The sequence below is a fragment of the Alosa alosa genome, chromosome 16, assembly GCF_017589495.1.
Source record: "Alosa alosa isolate M-15738 ecotype Scorff River chromosome 16, AALO_Geno_1.1, whole genome shotgun sequence".
Classification (NCBI taxonomy): domain Eukaryota; kingdom Metazoa; phylum Chordata; class Actinopteri; order Clupeiformes; family Clupeidae; genus Alosa; species Alosa alosa.
The window spans coordinates 29053538-29071752 of NC_063204.1; the positions used below are offsets into that span (position 1 = coordinate 29053538).

Below are 18215 nucleotides of genomic sequence, written 5' to 3' on the forward strand. Positions count from 1 at the left end.
AGCTGATGAAAGAGCCTCGTGAATGATTAATGTGGAGCAATAATGGGACTAAGTTATTAATTCATGTGCTTGAAATGTTCTGTTTTCCATGTGACAAAGACAATAGAGAAGAGATAGAGGAGGAGAAAAAATGAGAAATGAGAGAGAGAGAGCTAGAGAGGGAGAAATAGATGAAAAAGTAACTGGACACTTTCAACTGATCAAATGAACAGTTTATAAACTACTGTACTCCCTCTCATAGCTACAAGCCTCTCCTCCTCCTCCTCCTCCTCCACACAGGCCTCTCCTCCTCCTCCTCCACACAAGCCTCTCCTCCTCCTCTTCCTCCTCCACACAGGCCTCTCCTCCTCCTCCACATAGGCCTCTCCTTCTCCTCCTCCTCCACACAGGCCTCTCCACCTCCTCCTCCCCATAGGCCTCTCTGCACACTCTCTCCTCCTCCACCACCACCACTACCGCTGCTGCTGTTGCTTCTACCGTTACTGCTGTTGCTGTGGCTACTCCTGGCTAGGTGCACCAGGCTCTTTATTATGCCCATTAGACTGAATGGCCTCGCCTACAAACATAACAGTAAAGTTTGCCTGCTGTAAAACAAACACATATGGCCGGCCTGGAGGGGGTTGGGCTGTGTGAGTTCTGGCCCGTCGCGTTGTTCGGGTTCATTCCGCTCGGCTGGCGGCGTGCCGTGACAGCCCGGCATATTCAATTATGTGTCATGCTAATCGGCCCGATGCGCCGGCTGTGGTGGTGATGGTGGCGATGGTGTGCTATCGCATTGCGTTCCTCCTCTTTGCTTTCACTGCACTCCAATGAGGAGAAAGGGGTGGAGAGAGAGGGAGTGAGAGAGTCAGAGGGAGAGGGATGGAGAGAGGGAGAGGGAGGTATGGAGAGAGGGAGTGAGAGAGTCAGAGGGAGAGGGAGGGATGGAGAGAGGGAGAGAGGGAACTAAAAGATATATTGAAAAGAATATGATATATGAGGCATATAGAGAATGACGAAAGGTGAAGAAAAAGTGTGTATGTGTGTGTTAAGATGGAGGGTGGATAGCATTACACATGAACTATGGTTCTGCACATCTGTGTAATGTGTGGCTGACTGTGCATGTGGGGATATGTGGAAAAGTCAGTTGACTTTTTCTTGTGTGTGTGTGTGTGTGTGTGTGTGTGTGTGTGTGTGTGTGTGTGTGTGTGTGTGTGTGTGTGTGTGTGTGCGTATTTTAGTGCAAAAGGCACTGGCAGCCTACAGGGCCAAGTGGGTGATGTGTGTGGCTGTTCCCACTCGCTGTGGGCAGTTGCTGTCCATTTTTTTAATGGACAGACCAACATCTGTGTGGAGCCACGGACACAGCCAAGACCAGGAGAGCAGACTGGACATCGTTAATGCCCCAGCCAACAACACACTGAGAGACAGACAGAGGCAGAGAGAGGACGAGAGAGGTGAAGGAAGGAAGGGACTGTGTGTGTGTGAGAGAGAGAAAGAGAAGAGAGAAGGGAAGGTGTGTGTGTGTCTGTGTGTGTGTGTGTGTGTGTGTTGGTGTTTATTTGTTTGTGTGTGTGTCTGTGTATATGTGTGTGTGTGTGTTTATTTGTTTGTGTATGTGTGTGTGTGTGTGTGTGTGTGTGTGTTTGTGTCCCTCTGCCACAGGACCAGGAGTTGTCAGTATGATTTATGAAGATGAGAGTGACTGGGCACAATGCTGGCTGGATGTCCGATGTGGGCTGCGTGTTTGTTTTCATCTGTGTGTGTGTGTGTGTGTGTGTCTGTTTGTTTGTGTGTGTGTGTGTGTGTGTGTGTGTGTGTGTGTGTGTGTGTATGTGTGTGTGTGTGTGTGTGTATGTGTGTGTGTGTGTGTCTGTTTGTTTGTGTGTGTTCTCCCTCTCCTGCCAGCAGATAAATGAAACTGCCACTTCCTGTGGACAGGAGATACCTGCACTCCCCCTCTACTACACACACACACACACACACACACACACACACACACACACACACACACACACACACACACACACACACACACACATACACACACACACGCAAGCAAATAAAACAATGTGTGCCTGCCATAGTTTATTGGCACAGTTGTGGAGTGTGCAGATCCATTCAAACATGTTGCTGTGTATAAGTGACAAGCTGCAATTTGTCGCTTTAATTTCATCGCTGTTGTGCTGTGGGGGGGAGAGAGAGAGGGAGATTCTCATCCTTCATGTCATGTTGTTGGGGAAAGCTGAAATGATGTGGCAGCTTCAAATCAGGAAAAGAGTGAGACCCATTTAAAGCAGTTTAACACACATGCAACACAATATTGTGCACCAGTGTATCCCAATACCCCACGCACGCACACACACGCACGCACACACACACACACACACACACACACACACACACACACACACACACACACACACACACACACACACACACACACACACACACACACACACACACACACACATACCCACCCACACACACACACACACGTATTATTCTAATATCCACCCGCACACCAGGCCCGGAGTGGGTAATCGGGAGAATCAGGAAAATTCCAGGTGGGCCGCTTCACTTTTGGGCCGGTCAAGGGAAAAATATTGACATTTGCCACGTTAGTCTATCTTTTCAAATGAGCACATGTGTGCTTCCACACCTGGTGGATGTGGTTATCCAGTTCATTCATTAGTTTGGTGATTGGCAATCCGGGGCTTTGTAATGACAAGGAAGTAACCTCACAATCCTTATCTGTGTCTAAAGTGTGAAAATGTGTGTAGAGTTTTACAAATCAGGCTACACACATTCTATGCCTAACACCGCAGCCTCTGCATGGGTTGTAGCCTACCATGTGAGGGAGTTCTCCCCTCCCAAAAAGAGTTGGTTGGGTCCATATAGTCCGTCTGTTCCAAAAAGTTTTCTCAGATACCATAGCCGGGCCAGCCCTACCGTAGTGAATAGCGAGGCCAGGAGGCCAGCAGGGACTGAAAAGGCCAGGTTTTGCCAAATGTGCCAAGCTTCCAGATTTTTTTTTAAAGAGGACAGACATAAGTGGCAACTGGTAAAGAGAGATAGCATATGCAATGATTGATTATTAGTGGCGTAATTATTGGGGTAATATTGGCCGTTGTAGCGTTGTCAACCTATTCTCAAGCAACATATTAAATGAATTAAAATATTAGCCTTTTTGTATCATCAAATATGGCGATTCATAGACTTTGCAAATATTATGCAAATATCGATAACAAAACTCAAGCTTGACCTGTGTATGTAGTAAAAAAAAAGTAGCCTGAGAAGCAGATCAGCCAAAAAATGATGAGCCTGAAATTAGCTATGACTACAGGGACAAGTAGAGGATAATAGAGTAAACTATATGAATTAAAGTTATTTAATGTAAGAAAGAACAGTATGACAGCAGGTTACATGATCAACCTATAATTGTTTGCTCAGAAGTGGATGTAGTAAAGGAGTAAATCGCCAAACAACAATATAGCCTACCCATGCAGAAAAACATGTAAACAATAGTTCAAAATGCCTCTTTGTGGAAGAGTGATAGGCCTACATTTCAAATGCTTTATTTCTTTCTTTCTGTTTTTGTTAACTTATCAACCTATCCTTGTGGAATAGTGGAATATTTTTTTGTTAACTTCTCAGTTTAAGTGCATTATTTATAACCTTTACACATTTGTTGAATCATGGTAGGCCTATTAATAAAAACTACAGGATAGTAAGAGTTGAACTGTTGCTTTATTTATCCAATTTCCACCACTATGGAAAAAGTGGGCCGGTCTTGGGCCTAAAACTCCCGGGCTGAAAAGTGGCCCCACTCCGGCCCTGCCGCACACACACACACACACACACACGTATTATTCTAATATCCACCCGGACACACACACACACACACACACACACGCACACACGCACACCCACCCGCACACACACCCACCCACACACACACACACACACACACACACACACACACACACATGCTATTCTAATATCCACCCGCACACACACACACACACACATACTATTCTAATATCCACCCGCCACCTGTGATGAAGCCACCCAGCGCGCCCTCTCCTCCGCTCTGCTTGCTCACCTACACCGCTGCTGCTCAATTAAGCAAAGCCATTTGTGCTCGCCCCAATGACAAGCGCACCACATTACCCAGGCAATTATGCTAATGTTAAAGAAAGAGTGAGGGGGAGACAGAGACAGAGAGAGAAAAAAACATTTTGGATAAAAAGAATGAGTGAAAAGAAAGAAAAGAGAGACTGGTGGGAGAGCGAGGGTGGTGCAATTAACGGGAGTGGCGCTGCTCGGCGCCGCGTTGCTATTGGACGCTGTAATTGAGTCGGCTTCGGCGGCTTTAAGCTCGCGTCGCACGGGGAAGAAATTAAGTTCTGGAGGAGCAATCAGCATTATCAACAAAAGCCACTACCTCCGCCCCTCGACCCTTACACACACACACACACACACACACACACACACACACACACAAACATACATGCACAAACATACACGCACAAACACACACGCACAATCAGCCATATCAACACAAGCCTCCACCTCTGCCCCTCTAATGGGGAAACACTACACTCTCATTCCCCTGCATACACAACCACCACCACCACACACACCACACACACACACACACACACACAAGTGCAAAGTCAGGCATGGAAAACAAGCTTTTGTTCATAGACCATAAAGTTCGTGCCAAGTAATTCTGCTACATAACGTTGAACACAGATAAATGTGTTTATTCGATGAGTCATTGTCATTGTGGGAATGTGTGAAAGCACTTGGACGTGTGTTTGTACTTGTGAATGAGCATGTGTTAGAGGTTGTGTGTGTGTGTGTGTGTGTGTGTGTGTTACCTCTGTATCTTTGAGCCTGATTTAGCTATATAGGTGTTGTGTCATATCCCACTGCCAAACCTGTTTGCCCAAGCAAAGAAATGCAGATATGGGAGAAAAATGGTGTCTAGACAGCGTTTGCCTTTTTCATCAAGGGACATGTCAAATGCACACACACACACCGCGAACACCCATATTGCTAGGGGGAAAAGTGAGATGGGTAGACTGAAAAAGTAGGCAGCACATTCTGTTAAATATTGAAGATAAATATTCTCCTGTGTGAGTCGACTATTTACTTCTCTCTCAGAGGGAAAGGTTTGGTCTCCAGTGAAGATGAGAAAAAGAGAGAGAGAGGGGGGGAAGAGGGAGGGAGGGTTGGGGATAGAGCAAGAGATTGGAGGAAGTGGAGCAAATCTTTTTGACACCTGTGAGCTTTCAAAGTGAACGCTACAGCAAGCAATACAGCAAAGCTGGAAAATCTATCTCATGAACGCAAGGCACGATGACAATGTTACCCTGGTGTGTGTGTGTGTACGTGCATACATGCGCATGTGTGTATGAGTCTGGTGTATAGTATGTGTGTGTGTGTGTGTGTGTGTGTGTGCACGTGTGTGTTCGTTTGTCTGTTGGCAATACATCCTGCTGGCAGCATGGCTTCATAAGAAAATGGGAAACTGTAATGGGAATCACTGCTCATGGATGCTGTCTGGGGGTGAAGGGTGCTGGTGATGGCGATGGTGATGGTGGGGGAAATCTAATTGAGAATCATTATTAAGGCGTGTGTGTGTGTGTGTGTGTGTGTGTGTGTGTGTGTGTGTGTGTGTGTGTGCGTGCGTGTTAAGGCTGAGCAGTGGCAGAGGAGACCAGTGTGAGTGATCGTCACAACCACAGATACATAATGGCTGCGTTCCACTAAACTTTCCCATTTCCCTACATTGCAGCCAGGGCCTCCCCGCTAGCAGTACATCTTAGCAGACACACACACACACACACCCACACACACACACACACACACACACACACACACACACACACACTCTCTCACAAACACACATGCAGACATTGACACACGTACACACACACACACACACACACACACACACACATACACACACACTTATTGCCGAGCAGTCATAGATGATAAAAAAGTCTAATTACACAAATACAGTGGCTGATTCTCACATAAATTAGACAAATGGTGTCGGGTGCATGTGTGAAATAAAGTTAAATAAAGCATGAGAAATAAAGGCGGGCCGATCATAAAGTTTCCCTGGGAAATAATCAGGACTTATGAGAGCGAGAGGAGAGAGTTACTTAAGTGTGTCATCTAATATCCTAATATCCCGGCCGCCATTTATCACAGGACAACAGAAGGGATACAGACACACATGGAGTCACACGTGCACACACACACACACACACACACACACAAACAAAAACACACACACACACACACACACAAAATGTACACACACACACACACACACACACAAATGTACACACGCACACACACACACACAAACACGCACGCACGCGGACGCGCACACACATACACACACACACGCACACACACACAAATGCGTACACACAGACACTCCACTCCAAAGCCCCTTGAGACAAACAAAACACATATGCTCTCTCCCAACCATGCACACACACACACACACACACACACACACACACACACATGTGCACCAGGGAGAAAAAAAGAATGAGTGAAAGCAACATCAGGCCTAAGTAGGTTCATCTGGCTTTTCCCTTGGCTTTTAAAACAACAGCCGTTGTGCATATCATTACTGAGAGTGGTGTTAAGAGAGAAAGAGAGAGAGAGAAAGAGAGAGAGAGCTCCCAAGGGTTTGTGTGTGTGTGTGTGTGTGTGTGTGTGTTTGTATGTGTGTGTGTGTGTTTGTGTGTGTGTTTTTTGTGTGTGTTTGTGTGTGTGTGTGTGTGTGTGTGTGTGTGTGTTTGTGTGTGTGTGTGTTTGTGTGTGTGTGTGTGTGTGTGTGTGTGTGTGTGTGTGTGTGTGTTTGTATGTGTGTGTTTCTTTGTGTGTGTTTTTGTGTGTGTGCGTGGTGTGTGTGTGTGTGTGTGTGTGTGTGTGTGTGTGTGTGTGTGTGTGTGTGTGTGTGTGTGTGTGTGTGTGTGTGTGTGTGTGTGTGAAATGTGAGTGGAATGTGAGCAGGGGGGTTGCATGGCTTTGCTTTGCATGCACAGAGTAGAGACAGATCTGCCTTACGCTGGCAGCTAGGTTGTAAGGGGGCTCTCTTCCTCCTAACCCCCTCCATTCTCTCATCAATCTCCCCATCTATCTCTCTCTCTCTCTCCCTCCACCCCATCTTCCCCTCTCCCCTCTGCCCCTCTCTCCTCTCTCTGAGTGTTCACACCTATCTCCATCTGTCACTCTCCTGACAGGCTCCATCATGACTCCTGATACTCATGCTGTAAATGTTTAGCCTGGCCCACTCTGCCTCACACGTACCAATTAGCATTGTACTGTAGTCCACATCCACATCCACATCCACATCCACGTTCACATCGCAGAGCGAAGCAGAGCCCAGTGCCTCAGTTCTCTGAGGGGTGCTGTTGTTCCTGCTGCTGTGTCTTTGTCTGGTTCTGATCCACCTTGTGGCTCTTTGCCGGAACAGGTGAAATATTTCTGCCGGCTGTGGTCTCTCGCTGGACGCGGGGCTGGCATGCTCCAGCCTGCTGGACGCGACCGAACGCCAGCTGGAGTGACACAGGGAGGTCTCTGAGTCTCAGATTAAAAGATTCTTTTGCTCCGGAGCGATTGCTGTGTGGACTTTCCTAGTTATCACTTTTGTCTTGGCCCAGCACCCATGGTTCAGATTCCTTGGATGTGCGTGCCTGCTGTACCCTCCTCAGGTCTCTGAGTCCTCCCAGAGCACCGGGGCTCCTATCACACCCAAAACAGACTCACGACACTGAGAGTTAGCCTGGCTAGTAGTTTGTTCCAAATCCAATGTTTTGGACAGTATTTTCTTTCTTTATTATGTGCCTCACAAAAATACTCGACTCTGATTGGTCATACAAGGGAATCAGAAGTTTGTTATCGATGGTTAACAAGAGCACTGATGATGTCTGTGACAGATTGATTTGAATTGAGCTCTTGCTTATCCTGTTGCCCATTACTTGGCAACAATTACCATCCATTGTGCAGTAGGGATGGGTTTGTCCTATACTAGAGTGGTTTGTCCTATTTTAGAGTGGTTTGTCCTATACTATATTAGAGTGGTTCGTCCTATATTAGAGTGGTTTGTCCTATACTATATTAGAGTGGTTCATCATATATTAGAGTGGTTTGTCCTATACTATATTAGAGTGGTTTGTCCTATATTAGAGTGGTTTGTCCTATACAGGGCCCGAATTATCTTTTTGTCTTTAAGGGGGTCTCTCTATCTCATAAAAAGTTGGCACACCCCGCGCATAGCCTAACAAGGCGATACAATTACTGTAAATAGCCTAGGCGCGAGTGGCGCTTTTGCGCAGTAGCCTATATGTGCACGATAGGCCTAGACACACGCACACAATAGACAGAGATTTTTCATAGAAATTGATTCCTTTTAATTAATTTCAACATATTATTGATTGTAATATTCCATATTTAATTTTAATTTCACAATACAAAGATAGACTAAAGGATTTACTCTGAGTGCCATTCTCAATTTCACAACTCATTTGACCCACCGTCTCAGCTAGCCTATCCTCAGTGTCAAACACAATAATGCATGTAGTATAACTTATACACAGGGAAAATGCACTAACTGGCAGAAAATAATAAAGCCATTGCAGCCAAACTATGTTCTAGTATTATAGGCTAATGTGCACATATAACAACACCTGGGCGTTCAGTCGTCTCGTGTGTTGAACCGTGGGAATAAATAGACGAACAATTTTGGAATTTGGACTGAGATGTTGTCGGGTAGCCATTGAATAGGCTATTCTGCCATCAGAGATTGCTAACAGGTGTTTCAAAATATCTGGGAACTTTCCGGAGCTCTGAATGACAGAGGATAGCTACAGATCAGTTCACAGAATCATTGAAGTAAGCTGCATTATGGGCCATAATTTATAGCTTTGTTAATCAACATAGAAGAGGTAAGGCGCAAGTTCAACAGCAAACAGGACTTTTCCGCACGTATCAACTCATGTAGGCTAGCCCAATGAACGCCTATGTAAATACACAAAACATTCTTATCAAAGCAGGGTAACTTCTTCAGACTTGCGAGTGCTGTCAAATCGATCGTATGCGGTTTGCTCATATAGTCTAGTGGTGTGGTGTCATCATGCTGCGTTCAAGAGCGTAGGGTAGGTCTACGTCCTGTAGTAGCCTATATTTTAATTTCACGTCTGTAATGGTAAGAGATCGCACAGGGATAGATAATGAGCGGTTGTTTAAGATTAAATTACAATGCCAGACACCTTCAGATATCAGAGACCCCCTCAGATTTTTTACTTTGTTGCTTTCATGGGAGCCAGTCCTCACTCTATGGGAGCTCGGCTCCCTCTGGCTCCCACGTAATTCGAGCACTGGTCCTATACTATATTAGAGTGGTTTGTCCTATACTATATTAGAGTGGTTTGTCCTATACTAGAGTGGTTTGACCTATACTATATTAGAGTGGTTTGTCCTATATTAAAGTGGTTCGTCCTATATTAGAGTGGTTTGTCCTGTATCAGAGTGGTTTGTCCTATATTAGAGTGGTTTGTCCTGTATCAGAGTGGTTTGTCCTATATTAGAGTGGTTTGTCCACTCTGATTTATAGTAAACACTTTTCATTTGTTTATTATGCTGATCATGGTCTTGGTATTGTATAGCAGTGGCAGCCATACTGTAGATATGTCATGGCCATACGTACTGTGTGTGTGTGTGTGTGTGTGTGTGTGTGTGTGTGTGTGTGTGTGTGTGTGTGTGCAGGGTGCGATTTGTGGGGGGGGGATGGGTAGGATTTCCCCCCCTCTGGTTAATTATTTTCATCGCCGGGGGGGACAACATTTATCCCCCTCTGCCCCTCATATTGATTACAGTTTTTCTCAGTCGCTTTGGTGCTTTTCTCACATCACTATTAACATTTGCACAGCAGTTAGTGCATTTCTCAAAACAATTAGTGCAAACTGCAAAACCTAGTGGATGACCTGCAAAAGCACATCACTTGCTCAAAATGGATAGTCCATTCCTCAAAAGCAAATATTTATGTCAATGAAACTGTCAGTGTCATCAAAATGAGAAGTCTTGATACCATCGTTTATGAACAAGATAGTCAAATGGCTTTGTCATGTTTTCATTATCACAGTTCTCTCAGTGTTTTCCAATGCAAAAAAAGGTCAGAACTCGGTGACACTACCTGAACATGCTCAAGACAGCACTATACAGTACTTGTACAGCCATTTGAAAACTACAGTAAAGTTACACATAAGGGGAGTAAGTGAGTACAAGACACTGAATACGTACATTTTTACTGTATGCTCTTTGCAATTCTACAGCATTGTGACAGAATTTGATAACTAGTTCAACAATTTTGTATGTAATGACTCAAGCAATGAAATGAAGACTATTAGTTTTATTAGGAAGGACTATTCAGCATCCGTAAGTATAGTTCATTTTGACTGACATGACATAAGCAAATGATAATGTTAAAAAACAGCAGAGAATTGTATGAAAGCAACTGATACATGTTCAATTTGTTCAGAGGAAGGAGAAATTGCTACTATGATGCGCACAAATGACTAAATGTTGTGGAGGTTGAACTAATAGTTATGAGAATTTTCATTCTGATCTGAAAAAAGCACCAAAGCGACTGAGAAAAACTGTAATGCTGCTTCATATAAGTAAAGCGCTGCAACGTGAGAACAGTCTAGTAGGCTAGCCTACATAATAATCTGACATCAGAAACGCACCGTCACCGTCAGCACTCATGCTGCTGACACAGTGGCTGCGTGATAACTTAATTTGGCCTTGATCGTGCAGGACATTTCTGAATGTCGACTGTGTAATCCATCATAAATGGCTAGTTTCAATGGAAAAGTTAGCTGGACAAATGAAAGAAAACGAGAAGGATTCAGTGAAGCATATCGTCATATTTTAGAACCTTCAAAATTAGAAAATTGATGCAACTGAGATGGAGGACAACTCCACGTATAGAAAGTAGGCCTATTGTCCGAAGGAACTTACATTAAATGAGGAGATATTAGCTGAATGTCACAAAAAGTGTTACAGAAATTGCTTGGCATGGCTTATTCAATGTGACATTCAACTCTCTACCGAAACACCTCTAGTTTGCGGAGGACGAACGAGAAAGCACTCGTTTGATAAATCAGCCAGTAGGCTATGCCTAGTAGACAAATAACTTTCAGAAATAATCTGTACTGCAAAAACGAATGTTGGTGGGTATTTAAACTATCTAGCGGGTGTTTTAACAGCTGCAAGAAATAGAAGCTTCATGGTCTTCATGGTCTTTATGTTCTGGTTCGTAAATTATTTTCATAAAACTTCAAGTTGCCCTATACAAACTTCACTGCACTGTAGCCAATTAACTGACAGTATGATAGTAGGCTATTTATTTTCTGCAGGCTACAATAAACACTTTTTCAACTTTTGCAATATTACGCACTTGGCTACTGAACGCAAATCAGCAGGAGAGAGAATGCACGTAGCCTACAGCACCCTGTGTGTGTGTGTGTGTGTGTTTGTGTGTGTGTGTGTGTGTGTGTGTGTGTTTAGATATGTCATGGCCATACATACTGTATTGAGGGAAGGAGATCGATGCTGAAGGTGGCTGAAATTATTGGGTTATCATCACTGGATATCTTAAATCATTACCAAGCAGAAGCAAATGAACTCTGTGTGTGTGTGTGTGTGTGTGTGTGTATGTGTGTGTGTGTGTGTGTGTGTGTGTGTGTGTGTGTGTGTGTGTGTGTGTGTGTGAGGGGGAAGGGTGCAGTGTGTAGAGTCCACTGAGAGAACTATTTTCTTTCCTTCTGTTTAAATCTCACCATTTGATCAATGATCTTTGCTTGCTCTTTGCTAGCTGAGGAGAGCAGCTTCTCTGATCAGACAGTGGTGAAACACCAGCAGAACTAGGGCTGGGATAAACGATTAATCTAACGATTCATTTTTTCAGTCCGATTCGATTTCGATTCGATTCGATTCGATTAGATTATCTAGATAGATAGATAGATAGATACTTACTATTGATCCCCAAGGGGAAATTCAAGATATCTCCCCATTAACTGACTAATAGTAATTTATACATGTTGATTTACATATCTGAATGAAAAGACATGAATTCCTTAACATTGCAATATATGTTTATTGCTCTTAAAATTCCAAAATAAAAGACTATACAAGTATAAAGAAATGCATTCTTAGTCAGAGGTAGCGTTCAATAAAGTTTAGGTCTAATTGAGTGCCTGTCACTTAAAGGAACCCCTGCAATTGTAACACTAACACATTTAAAAGGCTGCTGATGTGTGGATGCAATTTATAACGTAGTTAGTTCAAATAACAGTTCGTACTTCTCCTTGGGACAAGCACTTTTGAGTCTTGGAACACACTTTTCCATTTACATCGGGATTTTGCAAACATTCAGTGTCAGAGTCAATAAAATGAGCCCTGCATGAGCAACGAAATTGACAAGTATCTTAAGTATGCATGCTAAACTCGACATCCAGTTTTCTAACGTTAGCTTTGAGATACTGCTTGATTGCATAACTTAACTTAGTTTAGTCTACTATGTTGTGATAAGACCTCAGCAGATTTAACTTTAATGCAGCAGTTTTGAACAAATTTTGCAGGGGATGTTGGTCTTGCTGTTCTTTAGCTCTTACACTAGAGCCATTCGCTTTTGAACCCCGCTCTCATATCTTCTTTCTGACATTTTTTCAAGGTGTCCAACGGAACTGTAGCCTAGGCCTATGAATGACGCATATTTTTAAAACCTAATTTGACCATAAACTCCGTATATTTACCCAATCAGAGCCTTACTACTTTAAATATTTATTTTGGGCAAATGAAGTTTAAGTTTTATTTTCTTATGTAAATTTGAATGAATTATTTATTTTTTTATGGGCAATGGGGCCCCCCCAGGCTGGTAGGCTGCAGCCATATATCTAGCCTAGGCTGCAGCCATATCTAGCCTATGCATTGATCCGCGCCTGACGGTGAGACTAGGCTTTGTTCCTGTACCTACAGTATGGGCTTTCTGTTTATGTTTATAAAACAAAAAGAATGAAATAGATTTAAATAGTGTAAAGAAAGGAAAACACATGAAGCAGGAATTACTGGGTGAACCATGCTGGGTGAACACGTCTTCACCAAGACCCCTATGCCTAACACATGGGTGGGCACGTCTTCAACAAGACCCCTATGCCTAACACATGGGTGAAAACCTCCTCACCAAGACCCCTATGCCTAACACATGGGTGGGCACGTCTTCAACAAGACCCCTATGCCTAACACATGGGTGAAAACCTCCTCACCAAGACCCCTATGCCTAACACATGGGTGGGCACGTCTTCAACAAGACCCCTATGCCTAACACATGGGTGGGCACGTCTTCAACAAGACCCCTATGCCTAACACATGGGTGAACACGTCTACAACAAGACCCCTATGCCTAACACATGGGTGGGTCAGGACTCACAGGCGTGGATCCATGCTCCTTTTATAAGGGGACTTTCTATGACAGCTGTCTTATCTACTGTATGTGAACATTAGTGAAGACACACTGAGGTGTAGGGCAACTAGTAGCGTCCGGATCACATAAGCAAACCCACATGTATGAATGTCCACCAGAGCTGGGGGAGTCAGTAAAAAACGGCGCTGGGGAACACAGTAACACCCACCTATGGGAGACCAGGGCTGGGGAACACAGTAACACCCACCTATGGGAGACCAGGGCTGGGGAACACAGTAAAAAAACACCCACCTATGGGAGACCAGGGCTGGGGAACACAGTAACACCCACCTATGGGAGACCAGGGCTGGGGAACTCAGTGAAAAAACATCCACCTATGGGAGACTGTAATAGAGTGTAGAGTGCTGTAAATGTTTACTGCTTCCTCCACTATGGATGACAGATACACACTCCATGGATCTCAGATACACACTTCATGGATCTCCGTTCTACTCTTTTCACTACAGGGTCGAGGAAGAACACAAGAGGAAAAGAGGTCTTGGCATAAATATAGAAGAGCTTCCCTACGGTACTGTAAGTACTGCTAAATTGTACTTGTATGTGTACAGTGAGAATAGGCTGACTGAAATCTATCTATTGGCCGTCTTCCTCTATCTATCTATCTAACTAAGTCTAAAAATCTAACACCTGAGAGAGATGAGTGATCAGTATTACATACAGTTTTGGTGCTGCTTACTTGCTCTCATTTCTTGATTTTCCATTAACCTTTAAACACTGTTCGTTGCTACCCCCCTTCATTTAGGCGAGGATCACATCAGCCAGCGGCAAGCAGCAACAGCAAACGTAACGCAACGCTCAGACCATAATAAGTTGTATCTCATTCCTAAGCAACACAAGCGGTTTGTCACATGAATATGCTCGCGTTGCGCTTTGAAAGTTGAACCGAACCATAGAGAACAATAGGAAACCTGCCGCTTGCCGCTGGCTAATGTGATCCCCGCCTTACTGTTTGCGGTAAAATTTGACCGTACAGTTTTAACTGCTCTTATTTTAACATAAATTAAAAATGTACACTAAAACAATAGTAATATTTGATACTTAAATTTCCCCGAGCGCCGCTGTTTTTGCAGGCAGCTCACTGCGCCGGGATTAGTGTGTGTTCACTGTGTGCAGTGTGTTTCACTAATTCACGGATTGGGATAAATGCAGAGACCAAATTTCCTTCACGGGAGTAGGGAGTATTTTTACTTATACTTACTTATACTCACTTAATAATAATATTTTTTATGTATATATTTTTAAGATTTGTTGCATCAATGGATGTTGGTATGGTAGTCAGGGCACATACTCAACCATATGCTGGCATTCTGTAATACTTCATGAAGCACACTCATGCACTTCACACAGACAGGAGCCCCTCGTACATCCTTCCATCCACTGTTCATCACAGGGTGCCTCACTAATGCATCGCCTTTCCATGGGGGCCCTCATACAGGGGTCAACCTGACCTAAGGGTCCCTCATACAGCTCTTACTTTGAGCACACTTCCGTTAGCATCACAGCAAGCCCTTTCACTTATTATGTAGCAACAGGAGAAAGCAGTCACCCCACCTGGCCTCAAACCCCAGTGCAAAACATGCAGTCTGATTGCATTTTATTTGTAGAGCACTTTATCATGTACTCAAAGCACTGAACATTGTAGGGTAAAAAAGTAAAAAGAAAGTAGAATGAAATAATAAATGAGGAGGCACACATAAAGTGTACAGGCAGTTGCAAGTGTGGAAAGAAACAGACATATGCCAGCATAATTAAAAAGTAAAGTATAAGCACACACACACAGTGAGGTAAAGCACACACTAATCCTGGCGCAGTGAGCTGCGCTTGGGGAGCAGTGAGGGGTTAGGTGCCTTGCTCAAGGGCACTTCAGCTGTCCCTAATGGTCGGGGTTCGAACCCTCCGGTTACAGGTCCGAAGTGCTAACCAGTAGGCCACGTCTGCCCCTAAGTATTACATATAGGCAATATATTTGCTCACATGGGTTCCCATAATTTACACATAATTAATTTGTTTGGCAGGTGTGGTTCACATTGGGGGAGAAGTACATTAGTTCAAGAAAACACTGGGCTCCCATAATTTACTCTAAGCTTTCTTGTGTAGAATGGGCACACAAGCACAGGAAAGTTGTAGGAGTGCATGTATGGAGATGTCTTTAATCTCCTTGATGAAAATTATACTCTTTTGCATTAATTTCTTATGGCAGTCATTTTTGACCATAAACAAAAAGAATAAATCACTCAAAATTCAATGAAACTAGTCACAATGAATTTCATGTGTTCAAATGCCTTTTGTGAAGGATATCATAAGGTCTTGAGGCAATCTGATGAAAAATGCATATGGCATATTTATGGTACAGGGAATGTGTAAATCGGTCATTTTTGACCAGAACAGTGTTAGAAGGTTAAATGAATGTTCAACCTATTTTCAGAAGCTAATAGTATAAACTATTGTTTGAGAGCATACTGTAATTGTGTTAATTGGTGGAGTTTTGAGCAAGAACGTTGTTTGCATTAACACCAAATGGTCTTACAGTGAAAGTGAAGCGGGCATATAGAATCATGTCAAAAACAAACTATTTTACACCACTGACAATGTTTAACATAGAATGACACTTCTGTGGTAGTGTGATGAGGTTTGCTTTGACAAATCAAAGTATTGTAAACGTTGCAAGTGTTTCGAAAGGTTATAAAAATGTTATTTTATAAACAGTGTGTTTTTAGGCTACCTTAGCTGTCATTCTGTCGTGGCTACCTTGAAGGAAGGCTTAACAAGTCGATTAACGAATGCAGCACAAACCACAGTGAATGAATGTGAGAAAGAGTCGGCTACTGGTTTGCGCTGCGATCGTTTATCGACTTGATAAGCCTTTTCTTGTGTTAATGCAAATGTTCTTGCTCATAACTCCACCAATTCACGTAATTATGCTCTCAAACAACAGTTTGAACCTAACTCATCTGCCCACACTCAGTGACACAACAGACTGCTGCCATCTGCCCCAGCACATCCACTTCCCACTGACAGCCAAAAACCTTCCCCCTGACTGCTGCCTCACAACCTACAATAATGCCCCCTCAACCATTAGTTGATATTCCATTGAAACCCACAATCTCCCAATGGTCTCGCCACAACATGTGCAGCACATAATCCTTCCTCTGTTGCCTGTTCCGCCATAGTCACAGCATCACCTGAAACCCTTCTGTCTGGTTGATCCTTCAAAGCCTGTGGGACATCCAACCCCCCCCATTCATACACATTTTTTCGAAGATAAGAAGGCAAAACAGCCTCAATACCTTTTAAAAAGTATTCAACCCCCTTGGATATTTCCACTGTTACTGCTTTTTTTTGTACCTTTTACCACAGTTAAAACATGGAGTCTGCATGGATAGATCTCCATAAGATAGGATTTCCATATATTTTGCTGAATTAATTTTTCTTTTACCTCTACAAGCATTCCATTGGCCTGCTGTCGAGAAGTATCCCCACAGCATGATGCTACCCCCAACCATGCTTCAAATTAGGGATGGTGCCTTTTTGGTGATGTGCAGAGTCTGGTGCCCGCCAAAAATAGCATCTAGTCTGATGGCCAAAAAGCTCAATTTAGGTCTCATCAGACCAAAGAACCTTCTTCTATTTCACCTGGGAGTCTCCCACATGTCTTTGGGCAAACTTTAGTCGAGATTTAATAAGAGCTTTGCCACTCACTCATAGAGCTTTGACTGGTGAAGAACTCGGGCAAAAGTTGCTGTATGCATAGTTTATCCCATCTCAGCTGCTGAAACTTTTAACTTCTTCAGAGTTGTCATAGGTGCCTTGTTGGCCTCCCCCACCATTATTCTTCTTGAACGGTCACTCAGTTTGTGGTGACGGCCTGCTCAAGGCAGATTTGCACATGTGCCATTTTCCTTACATTCTTAATGATGGATTTCACTGAACTCTAGGGGATGTTCAGTGACTAGAAAATTTTTTTGTATCCATTCCCTCACTTATGTTTGTCAATAACCTTTTCTTTGAGTTTTTTGGAGTGTTCTTTTGTCTTCATGGTGGAATTACGGCCAGGAATACTGATTGACTAGTGACTGGACCTTCCAGGCGCAGGTGTCAGACTCTTTATATTACTATACTATACACATTCACCACACTCAGGCGATCCCCATTTCACTAATTGAGAGACTATTAGCACCAATTGGTTGGACTGCTGTTGATTCAGGTCAGTCACTTTTTAGGGGGCGTGAATATTTATGCAGTTGCTTATTTTGAATTATATATTTTTAAGTAATTAGCATTACTTTGTAGAAATTTGCTTTCACTTTGACATTAATGATTAGCCTAGAAATCTACACGCACCCTAGCGGCGGCAAATTAATTTGCTCAGCCTGTACGTCTAGTATCAAACCATAGGGATTTCTATTGGCTGACGCCGTGGACTTCATCCAATCACAGCGCTCTATTTTGTTAGAGAGTCTTAAGGCGGGCTTAACAGGATAACGACAGTCCTGCGACGGTGAACAACAAGGAAGGTGGCTATGGCGAACGAAGAGCAGTTGTTTGAATCGGCGTTGGCGTCAACTTTGGAGGAGTTGGACTTGTGCTTTTCTTTGAAAGTTGAGCAACACAATGCACTTAAGTCATTCCTTTCAAAGAAGGATGTATTTGCCGTTTT

The 18215-nt window shown here is 43.5% G+C and overlaps 1 protein-coding gene across 1 annotated transcript in view; it reads left to right on the forward strand.

Moving 5' to 3' along the window:
* LOC125309613 (cadherin-20-like) overlaps positions 1 to 18215 on the forward strand; it is an 82747-nt gene that overhangs the window by 15732 nt on the left and 48800 nt on the right. The window contains exon 2 of the mRNA XM_048266650.1: positions 14005 to 14071. The gene's annotated coding sequence lies outside the window, so the exon portion shown is untranslated. The remainder of the gene's footprint in view (positions 1 to 14004; positions 14072 to 18215) is intronic.